The sequence below is a fragment of the Mesocricetus auratus genome, unplaced genomic scaffold, assembly GCF_017639785.1.
Source record: "Mesocricetus auratus isolate SY011 unplaced genomic scaffold, BCM_Maur_2.0 Super-Scaffold_6730, whole genome shotgun sequence".
Classification (NCBI taxonomy): domain Eukaryota; kingdom Metazoa; phylum Chordata; class Mammalia; order Rodentia; family Cricetidae; genus Mesocricetus; species Mesocricetus auratus.
Genome location: NW_024429184.1, coordinates 55,037,618 through 55,049,461, shown reverse-complemented (window position 1 = coordinate 55,049,461; position 11,844 = coordinate 55,037,618).

Sequence of the window (11,844 nt, the reverse complement as noted above, 5' to 3'; positions counted from 1 at the left end):
AGAGAGAAAGAGAGGCAGAAGCCCAGGCCAGCAAGCATAGTAAATTCCACCCAGTCAGACATGGAGTCAGCAGGGAAGTAGGACATAAAGAAGGAGAGAAAGATAAAAAGCCCTGAGGCAAATGTAGATGAAGATAAACAGGTTGATACATATTATAAGAACGAGTTGGGACAAGTGTAAGATTGGGCCAAGCATTCATAACTAATAATAAATCTATGTCATGATCTGGGAGCTCATTGGTAGCCCCCCAAACACCTGCAGTTTATCAGTTGTAGGAGTTCCCCTAGTGTGGAGAGCTGTGACGTGCTGCACATTAAAGATGGTGCGGGCTTTCGCCTACCACCCTCCCAACGGTGAGCACTCTCGGAGTCAACAACCCCATATTTGGTCAAGGCTCGGGTCCACGGCTTGCTTCCGTGGACCTATCTGCTGTCGCCAAGTGGCTTGCTGGGGTTGGCTATGCCTAGGCCATATAAGCTGTGGGCTGGCTTTACCAGGGGAGAAGAAGACTGTTTCAAGGTTCCTGAATAAACGGCTTGAAGAAGAGTTCCCGAGTCACGTCTTCCTTGCTGGTCGAGGAGGTCGCGACAACTGGTGGCCCGTACGGGAAACAGCTGAGGACTCAGAACTTCTTGCGGTCAGGGCAGTGCACTGGTAAGTCCCCAGGTAAGAGGGGGATCCATGTCAACAGCTGGTAAAAGGACCACGACAAAAGTGGGGTAAAGGGACCACGATAAAAGTGGGGTAAGGACCACGACAAGAGCGGGGTAAAAAAGGGACTGCAACAAGAGCGGTTGGTTTGCTCTTCTCTGTAGGTAAAGAGAGAGCAGGACAAACGGTTCATGGAGCAGCGAACCAAAGTAAAAGCTAAAAAGAAACATTGTTAGTTTGGCTAGCAGTGAACTGAAAGTAAAAACATTGTTAGTTTGGCTATGGGCGCTTCTCAGTGGCACCAAATATTTTGGCTCTGAATGAACTGCTTCGTTCTAAGAATTTAAGATTTTTGGAAGTTAGGGAGAGATCTTGATTTTGCATGGGACTGAGGAACAATATGGAAAATACACAAAAAGTCTGGATACTGTATACTATTGTGTCTTTCAGTTCTTTGATTGCTCAGGAAGGAACAACTGCTAAAGTACACTTGATGATAAATGCTGCTGAATTAATTCAAACACTCAGAGGTGGTTTTCGGCCTGTCTGGAGACTAGTGAAGAGTTGCCTTGAGGATCAAAAGTATAGTGAGGCAGTTAAAAAGGGGAGAAATGCTTTAGAACAATTACAAGAGGAGAGATCTGAGCAGGCAAACAGTGAAAAGGGAGGAAAACAGAAGAGAAAGATGTACTCAGCTCTAGAAGATCTAGAAGACTCAGAGTCTACGGACTCCGAGGAGGACGAGGGGGACGAGGAGGATGAGGAGGAACTCCAAGCTCTCATAAAACAATTAGAGATGACCAAGATCAGAAAAAAGGAAAAGAAAAGGGAAAGCCTTTTTAAGTGAATTTGCCAATGAGCAAACTGCCGCTAATCAGGCTGCAGGAAATCGACATTGAGATAGGGATATGTTACTTGGACAAGGTAGATTTGCAAACATGCAGACAGGATATCCAGTACAGGTATTTGAACAAGTAAATCAGATAGCCATTAAGGCTTAAAAATCATTGACAAATAAAGGAGAAGTGAGTGGCAATCTTACCAAGATCTTGCAAGGCCCTATGGAACCTTTTTCAGACTTTGTAGCAAGGCTTGTGGAAGCTGCTGGAAGGATTTTTGGGAACCCAGATGCAGCCATGCCTCTTATTAAACAGCTAGTCTTTGAACAATGTACCAAGGAATGCCGTCCTGTAGAACCGCCTAGCAGTATGATTTTATTCAGACACTGTAAAACTTAGCTAAGCACAAGATAATCTAAGCCAAAGAGGAGTGTTGAGGTTATAACATCCAGCAGGGTTAGGTGTAATACCACAGAAGATGGGAGTCTTCAGAGATTCCTTCCTGAAGTTCTTGTGCTAACTCCCTGCATGGATTCACACACAGCAGGAAAATCTTATAATCATAGGAAGGAAGGATGGACAGACAGACAGACAGACAGGCACCTTCCCTCCCTTAACAGGAAAGTCTAAAGTCCTTAACTAGGACTACAGCACAGCACTTCTACTGCTTTCTGTACTGTTCCAAGGGTTGGTTACCATTTAATAAAAATCCACTCTCTCCTAATGGGGACTGAAGGACTACAAACACACTCTTAAGACCAACACAACAGTGAACACACTAGCTGCTCCATAGTCATTCCACTGCTTTGAAATCTTGGAACCATGGGTGTCGATCGATACCCACAGAAAAGGTGGGACCTCACTGTGGATGTCCCAAAAGAAGCCACTGCTTTCCTGGGTGCTCCTTGAGTGGAGGCCTGGCTCATGGGTCCTCTGAAGTCACGGCAGGAAGAGATGTGCTAGGTAGCTACGTGGGCAGGAGAAGAAATAGAAACAAATTCCCGGAGGATGTTTTTGTCCATTTCAATGATGTTGTGGGCAATGATCAAAGCTTTCTGAATGTCCTGGTAGGAGTAGCCCTGACTCATGAGATGCTCAATCTCACTCGAGAGCTGTGGTGAGGGGGCCACGTAAGCAGGGTTAGCAGTGGCACCTCCACCTTGCTGACAGCTACTTGCTTTTCGTTCAGAGTTGGTTCTCTGAGGGAATGGTTTAGAGGGCCGCTCAGGAACTTGAGAACTCTCATTGAAGTTTGTTGTAGGGTCACCATCCAGAGATAACCAGCCAAAGGAGGAGCTGGCATTAGAGATGTCGGACAGAGTCCGGCAAGACAGTACAGCCGGCACAGGTGGCTTAGGCACATGGTAGCCATCATCCTCATGTTCTGATTCCTTTAGGGCCTGTGCTAGTGTGGGCTGTAGCCAAATTCCCTTCCCCTAAGGTACTGTTTTCCATTACAGATAGTGCTTGGGACTGAACCTGGGTCCTCTGAAAGGACAATGGCTCTTAGTTGCAAAGATGTTAACACTGGAAATAAAGTGTAATCTTAGTGGGTCATTTCTGTCTGAAACTAAAGAACAGAGTGGATTCATTTGGAAAACAGTTTGCATGTGACAAGAGAAAGGGCAATATTGCCAGGGAGTCAGCAAGTCTCTAGTCAGTAAGAGAGCTAACTGAACCCAAGGGGTCATAACAGGGACTGAGAAGCAGGTCTCCAAACTGACTCCAAATCTTGAAATACATACTACTATACGGTCCCAAATTGTCTCTGACTAAAAGATTTCGATTTTGGCATAACAACAGCCATAGTGACAGCCATCACCGTTGCTGCTGTGAGTGCCACTGTTTCCGCGGTGGCCTTGTCAGGCACGGTGCAGACTGCAAATGTTCTAAATAATCTCTCTGCCAGTGTTGCTAATGCATTAGACCTCCAAGGTTCGCTTACTTCGCAGGTCAAAGGAGGTCTTATGATCATTAATCAGCGCAAAGATTTAGTGCAGGAACAGATTGATATTCTGTGGCAGTTAGCCCAACTGGGATGTGAATGGAGAATGGCTGGACTATATGTTACATCGGTACAATATCAAAATTTCACTCACGCAGCGAACCTGTCTAAAAGATTGTCTCAGTTTTTATTACAGAATTGGACATCTGAGTTTGAAGATAACATGAAGGAACTCCGGATGGCTATTGTGCATGTGAACTCCACTCGAGTAGACCTGTCCCTTGCTAGCGGCCTGACTTCTTGGTCAAATTCCGCCATGGACCATCTAAAGGAATGGGCGGGCTTGGGGGTGCTTACAGGCCTTTTGGTAATGGTGTCCCTGGTTTGCCTATGGTGTATTTGCAAGATTAGAGTCACACAAAAGCATGATGCAGCCATGATCACCCAAGCCTTTACGGCCATAGAAGCAGGACAGTCCCCCCAGGCCTGGTTGGCCATTATTAAGAACTAAAATTCCTCTCTGACCGGGGTGCAAGGCTAAGCACTGCACGAGGGTTTGCTTGTAAGCAGTTAAGCTACCCTCGGAAGACAAGCCCGATTGCAGGAAGGTTGTACCCAAGATCCTTCCCCTGGGAAAATAGGTACGGGATGGGTCTGGGTCACCGCAGGCGTAGAGTCTGTGGGTGTCACCAGAACATTATCCCAAGTCTACACACCAGGGATCGGGCCTCTATCTTCACCCATTCTGTCTTTAATTAAAGAAGGGGGAACTGTGGAGAGCTGCAACGTGCCGCACATTAAAGATGGCGCGGGCTTTCGCCTACCACTCTCCCGGTGAGCGCTCTCGGAGTAAACAACTCCATATTTGGTCAAGGCTCGGGTCCACGGCTTGCTTCCGTGTATGTGGACCTATCTGCTGTCGCCAAGTGGCGTGCTGGGGTTGGCTATGCCTAGGCCATATAAGCTGTGGGCTGACTTTCCCGGGGGAGAAGAAGACTGTTTCAAGGTTCCTAAATAAACTGCTTGGAGAACAGTTCCCAAGTCGCGTCTTCCTTGTTGGTCGAGGCGGTCGTGACACCCTAGAACATATCTTTTTAAAAAAGAGATGTAGATTTTTTACTCACTTCTGTATGATGTACATGCTAATTTTCACCATATGCTGTTAATTACTCTCTTAGATAACTTTTAGATACATCTGTCTCTGTCAGTTTATTAACCTTTTTCTTTACATACATACATACATATATATGTGTGTGTGTATATATATGTATATACATATGCATTAATAAATAAATCTTCCAAAGTTTCCCAGCAGATAGAAAAAAAACAAGGAATATCTATGAGAAGCAAAGGTATAAAACCTAAATAATAAATCAGACACAGGCACATTGGATGCCTGAGAATAGCAAGCCATTGTTTTAAAATCACAAAGACCAGAGACAAAAATGGAAGAAAGTTAAACTTCCAGAAACAAGTAAAACCAAGCATCAACTGCAAATTGTTGAAAATAAGAATGTCATTTGGAACTCACAAGAGTGAAGAAAAAAGAATAATACCTGTGCAGCCACATCTTCAAAGTTCTAAATATTCTAGATTTCAAACTAAGATCACTTTGGAAGATAATATGAAAGCAGTTTTCAAGAGCCAGAGAAGTCAAAGACACAGGGAGATCACAACCCACAGAATCAATGAAGCAGGGCTCATGGGATGTGAAGCAGCTGTCACAGAAGCTTCTTCAGTCTTTGCCAGACCCTCTGCATATACAGTATGTTTTCTAATGTTTCGTTTCTAATATTTGACATTCAAAACAGCACAGTATATCTTGATACCATGTTTACAAATTTCTCATATTATCTAGACTGTCTTTTAGCTCTGTGTTACTTTTTAGAGGATTAATGTAAATTTCATGTTTTAGCCATATATTGTATATTTTTGGTTATGAGCCTAGCCTTTAATTGCTGAGCCATCTCTCCAACCCTAGCCATATAGTCTATATTGTTCATTCCATTGTTGAAACAGAATGCAATCAATATAAATTACTTCAGTTAATTTAATTTCCCTTGAAATGTGTACTCAAATCACAAGATTTTTTTAATAGATTGCTACTTATTTGGTATTTTAAGTCTGAATGTGTACTTTGGACAGGGAAAGTAAACACTGCATTTGATAACCAAAAATCCCCCAATTCCTTTTTATCTTGTCTCCCCCACTCACTCTGCATAGTCAAAATGGAAAACATGTTTTACTCAGTTTACTCATTTTATATGGATGGTTTCTGGCTCTTCTAGAAAACACCTAAGTCTTGTTACACCAGATGGTACTTTTAACAATTGTTTAGCTTTCCTATATTGGATGAGTTAACCAGTTTTAATCAAATTTTCCTAAAATCTAAAGTGCATGTCCTCAATGATTTTCATATTTGCAAAAGAAGGTTGAGCTCTCCATTTGTCTCTGTAATGGTGATAACAAGTTGATTTTCCATGAAGTAAGCTTTCCAATACAAAGTGGTTGTTTGGTTGGCTTAAAAACCATTCCTGCAAAAAGTATAAAAATATTCCCTACAAAACACTAGCTAGAAAATACCCAACTGACATGAACTTTGAATGAATTTATTATTAATAACCTTATAGTGTAAAGCAGAAATGCAGTCAGACTCAACATTGCCCCTAGTGACTACGTAAACTTAGCCAGGAACTTAATCACTAAGGTATTTCATGCTCTCAGATAACTTATGAATATTCAATTATTCTTCAATAAGTTATTATTGAATGTTTTTGTTTTCAGGTACTTTGTGGGCACAGGAGACATAATCTTGAAGAGGATAGCAATGCCCTGTCTGCAGAGATTTATAAATAATATGAACTAATAACATTACTCAGAATAAAATCAAGTTGTAAATGGAGCACTTTCAAACTGTGCTACACCACAGATAACTAGAGTCTCTTTCCTATTGATTAAACAATAAATTGGGAATGCATTCAATGTAGATAATAAGTATTTATAAACACATAAACAGATAATCTCTAATATTTTCAACACTTTTTTAAAAAGAGGAGTTTTAGCTTTTACTTTCATCCCCCCAAACCCTCCCATGTACCCTCATCTTTGCTTCCTCTCAAATTCACAGCCTGATTTCTTTGTTGCTACACCACATGTACACAAACACTCCTGAAAACATAAACACAACCTGCTTACTACCTATAATGTTACATGTATGTTTGTTTTCAATGTCGACCATTTGGTATTGGATAACCAATTAGTGATTCTTAACTGTTTGTCTAGCTTAGAGATCTTGGGAGCTCTCCTCTTGCACCTTAACATGTCCATTGGTATATTCTTTGTTCAGGTCATGCTGTGTTGCTGAGACTTCATGGATGTAGCTTCTGGCATTTCTATTTGACATAATCCCATAGCCAAATCTGTGTTCCTCAGGCACTTACAGTCTTTCCACTCCCACTTCAGCAATGACCCACAAGGCTTAGATGAAGAAGTTATGTTGAAGATATGCCATTTGGGACAGAGTACCACAACTTTGTATTTTGATTGATTGTATCTATCTGTTATGGTCTGTTGCAGATAAAGGTTTACCATATTGAATGAGGTAACCTAGACCCAGGAGACAAACGTCATGTTTTCTCTCATCTGAGGTTTCTAGTTCCCAATCTTCAGATGTGACTACATCTTCAGAAGCCATAAAATTAAAGGGGACCTTTGTGGGGAGGGGAGATAAATAAAGAGGGGAATAGCAGGGTACCAGTGATCTGTTGGATGAAATGAGAAAATGCAACAGTCCTTAATTAAGAAGGGGAGAGAAGGCATTATACAAAAGGGTGGAGCAGGGTAAAATAACAGTAATGTCTGAAAAACTCATAAGGAATCATACTAATCATAATACCTAAAATATTAGTAATGCATTCAAGTCAGTGTATAAATATACATACATAATTTAAGTGAAATGTTCACATATGGGATAATAGTGATACCCTCAAGGGCCACAGACTATATTAGAAAACACCCAACACCAGGCATGCGAAGCCGTCTTTTGAGGTGTTAGTCAGGGTTGTCCGAGAGACTCCCAAATCATTGTAGGCTGTTGCTGTAGCTCTTGGTTTTCCACTCGCCCCAAGAGGTGAAAAGTTGATCCCTAATGCTGAAGACACCACACACTTCAGACACAGGGCTCAGAAGCCCCTGGGCTGGAAACGACTTAAATACCTTCATCCTCAAACCAGAAAGGGCCACACAAGCTTCCAAAGAGGGACATAACCAATATCCTCCCCAACAATAATGTCTATTAAGTACATCAATAAGCAGCAGGGCACAGTGCACCAAGAGTACTGTAATAGTATGCGTATCTTGGTGGTAACCAAAAGCTCTTTCTTTCTCTAATTGGCCACACTTATCAACAGGAAAATCATTTTGGATAATAGAAAGCTAGCCAACTCTCCAGGGCTAGTAAAGTCATGAATCTTGGAGGACAGCCTACAAACTCTACCACACTAAATTAGTGCAGTCCCTAACTTCATATAAATATTAGTCTATTGCATCAGCTTTTAAATATGCACAAGGCTTTCTTGTTTGGGCAACCTACATGTTCCTTTAGGTGCAATTTTATCCCAACCTTCTTTCTCAAACAAAACTAAGAACTTTGACCTCTTTTTCTTTCTTGTCATCTTTTCCTAGCTTGGCTAATGTAATCACCATGGCAACAAAAACACTCTCATTAAAATAATCTCCTTGTCAGTAAATCCAGAACATTTTTTTCAGTTTTATTTTTGTTTTAGACTTCAGAGAAATCTATGAGTAGCACACTCTCCTGGAAACATTGCCCTCACCTTACTCCGCTACATACCTTCTTCCCTTTAACTTTGGTAGATTCCACAATCCTTTATGTGTGCACACTGTATGTCATGGCTGTTGGTGATTCACATCTCCAGAGTGAACCTTGACTTTTGTCACTCTGTGCTGTACCTTGACTTTGTCACTCTGTGCTTTTCCTGATGATCTAATCCAGTCTCACCTCTACATTGTGGCTACTCACAATTTAGAAATCTAACCTAAAACTATCATCAGTATCTCAGTACTGTATAGCCACTAATCTAATTGAGGGATTTTTCAAAGTATCGTTAAGTCCCCAAAACTAACCAGACTGTTTGGATATGCTCTCTTCTCCTTGAGTCAAGGCCTTCTCCAGATTTCTATTGGCACACAGAATCTCACAACAATGTCAGATGTGTAACACAGAAAACTAAGAGGAATTCAGATAGCCCTCTAAATCTCCTGTCAATTTTCATTCCCAGTTTCCCCTTGGTTTCATTTCCTTTTACATCCATTGGCACTACCTCATTCAGACTATTGTTATCACTTGTCTGAAGGTCAGTTGTCCTCAAAACATAACCCAGGCCTACCCATCAGTGATCCAAGGTCAGTCTGCATACAAAATAACTTTTGCATGCTTTAATTCACTTCTATTACTATAAGGACAGGATCAAAAAGCCTTAATCTGTTCCAAGGCCATAGAAAACCTGGATCTCTTTATTATCTATAATGTGGACCATTCTGCAAGAACATTGACCTATTTTTTACACCAAAGACTCATGAATCCTTTCCTAGAAACAATTTTGCAAACCTGTTTTCTGCTGGGAGAGATCTCTCCCTTACCAAGGAAATGTACCCATAAACCTCAGAATTTCTCCCCAGAAATTTCTCATTTGATTATTTTTTCTCCTTTTACTTCCTTCTTTGCTTTCTCTTTTTAATTTTCTTTACAGGAAGTGATACTGGGAATTGAATCTAGAGTCTCATTCAACCTAAGTGCATGCATTATTACTGAGTTCTACCCTTGTTTTCTCTCTGATATTTAATTTTCTCATAGCACTTTTACTTCATAATACCCATAATAGCTTCAATGTTCAATATTTTGTAATTATTTGATTTTTTTATTTCCTCCACTAGAGTAGCGGTTATAGCAATGAAGGAAATGATGGTTTGCATTCCAGATATAAAGCACAATCTTTTCCATACAAATGGTACTTAAGGTGTATTTGAACTGAAAAGAAAATGAAGACTTAGAGAAACTTATATAACTCTACAAATCTAAAAAATAAATGCTAAAACTTTTACAAAATGTTACAACTATAAAAATTCTGAGTTTTGACAGCATGCTGTATTAGTCACATGATCAATGGCTACGATTAAAAATCTTATTAATAAGGATGCGAGCTTTTCACCGTTTTTTTCCTCTGGTGGGTAAATTATCTTCTGAAACAGTGAGTAGCTGTGGTTGGGAAGATGAAATAAAAACCAACATCTGGCTCAGTAACTAACAGCTCATGTATCGCAAAAGGTTAGTAAGTGTGTCCTTGAGAGCACAGAGATCCATCTCTGTGAACAGGAGACCAGCCAAAAGCACTGGGCCTTTGACCTCCTGAGAGCCTTTCAAGGTCTCTCTCAAAAAGAAATATGGAGTTCCTGTATATCTGAATATCTGTTTGTTCCGCTGTAAAATAGACATAAAACAATTAGTTTATGTCATCTATTTTATGCTAAGATGAAAATTTTCAAATACCTCCAGGATCAGCAAGTACTGGTCTGCCTTGTTGCCAAATATTCTCTCATAAAAAGGATGAAGAATAATTGTCTGTGTCTTCTAGGTAAGTAGATGCAGACTGGGGTAGGCATAAGTCACATCCAAGCTTACAAATACAGTCTGACTTTTAAAATCAAGTGAAACTCTTGAAGTCCAAACCTGTACTAAATTTAGCTCACTAAGAGTGGTGAGCATCTGCAAAGGCAGGACACATTCATGGGGCAGATGAAGAATTCCATCAGTTGTCTTCCTTTTCTCACTTTTGCTCTTATCTGAAGAGGGGATGTCATGTAACCATCCCACCAAAATTAGAAGAACAAAAAGCATCATTCCAAGCTGACAGACTTGTTCTCTTTGTGTGTCAGCAAACAGGCCTCTTTCCCAGTTGTGGTACTTCACTTCGTGCCCCCAAATAGAGCCTCCCAAAGGGGACAGAGGGTGAACTCTCCCAAAGAATTGAGACCGGGCTCCTTATCAACATTTTCTTGCTGAATGTGAGAAATGTACACTTGGTAACAGATTTGGATATAGAAATATGTTCAGCATTTAGGGTGCATCTATGGGGAAGGGTACATATTATATGGTGTCACTAATAGACTACTGTAGGGCCTGCCTGTGGGATAAGCACAAAAAGTAAAATTTGCTGTCTGTGTAACAGCCAGAATCTGGAAACAACCTAGGAGTGGATAAAGAAAATGTGAGTATTACTCAGCTGTTAAAAACAAGAACACCAGCTGGGCGTTGATGGCACATGCCTTTAATCCCAGCACTAGGGAGGCAGAGGCAGGCAGATCTCTGAGTTCCATTGAAAGACCTCGGCATCAAAGCACCGGGCACCGAACCAAATCCTCTGCCCAAGAACCGGGGCCAGACCACTGGATGCAAATGCAAGAGGTGATTTATTGAGTACACAGGCGCCTGCGGATGGTACTGCAACTTGGGTGCAGAGCATCCGGGCTTGCAGGGAGCACAATATTTATAGAGTTTTAATGGTTACATAAGTATCAGCATAGCAACAGGCATTTCATTGGCTCATCTTGGGGGCAGGGGTAGTTCCCACGGACTAAGTTTCCTGGTATTATCTCATGAAAGACCCCGACACACTTCAGCAATTATTATCCGGGTCCCATTACTGCTCTGGTGACCACAGATCCTGTTTGACATCCTGCCAGCTGGGAGAGGCACCTGGTCTGGGTTTTTTCATTAGGCAACGGCCTGGCCTGGTTTTTCTTTTCCTAGGGGGTCATGGGTAGGGGTCTTTCACCAGGACAGCATCTGAAACAATACAGAGAAACTCTGTCTTGAAAAACCAAAACCAACCAAACAAACAAAAAACAAAAACACCAAGAAATGTGAATGCAAATAGATATAACTAGAGAAAAAATCATCCTGAGTGAGGTAACCCTGAGTGAGAAAGAAAGAATAATATTAACTAAGTCATAAGTAGATATTATCTGTAAAATAAAGGATAACTATGCTACAATCCACAGGTCCAGAGAGACTAGACAACAAGGAGGGTTCATGGGGAACACTGGGAAGGGAAAATAGAAGAAATTTCACGAGTGAACTGAGAGCAGGTGGGGATGGGAACCTGAGTGATTAGATTGGAAGAATAATGTAGAATACTGAAGGGGACTATTGGAATGGGATGGGGCATTTTGGGGTCAGGTTTTTACCTGGCCCAAGGGAATTTTCCAGGAATCTACAAGGGTGGCCCCAGATAAGACTCCTAGCAATATAAGATATGCAGCTTCAACTGGCCATCTCCTGTGACAAGGTGGGTGACAGAGAGGAGTCATCCAGCAACTGAAGGAAACAGA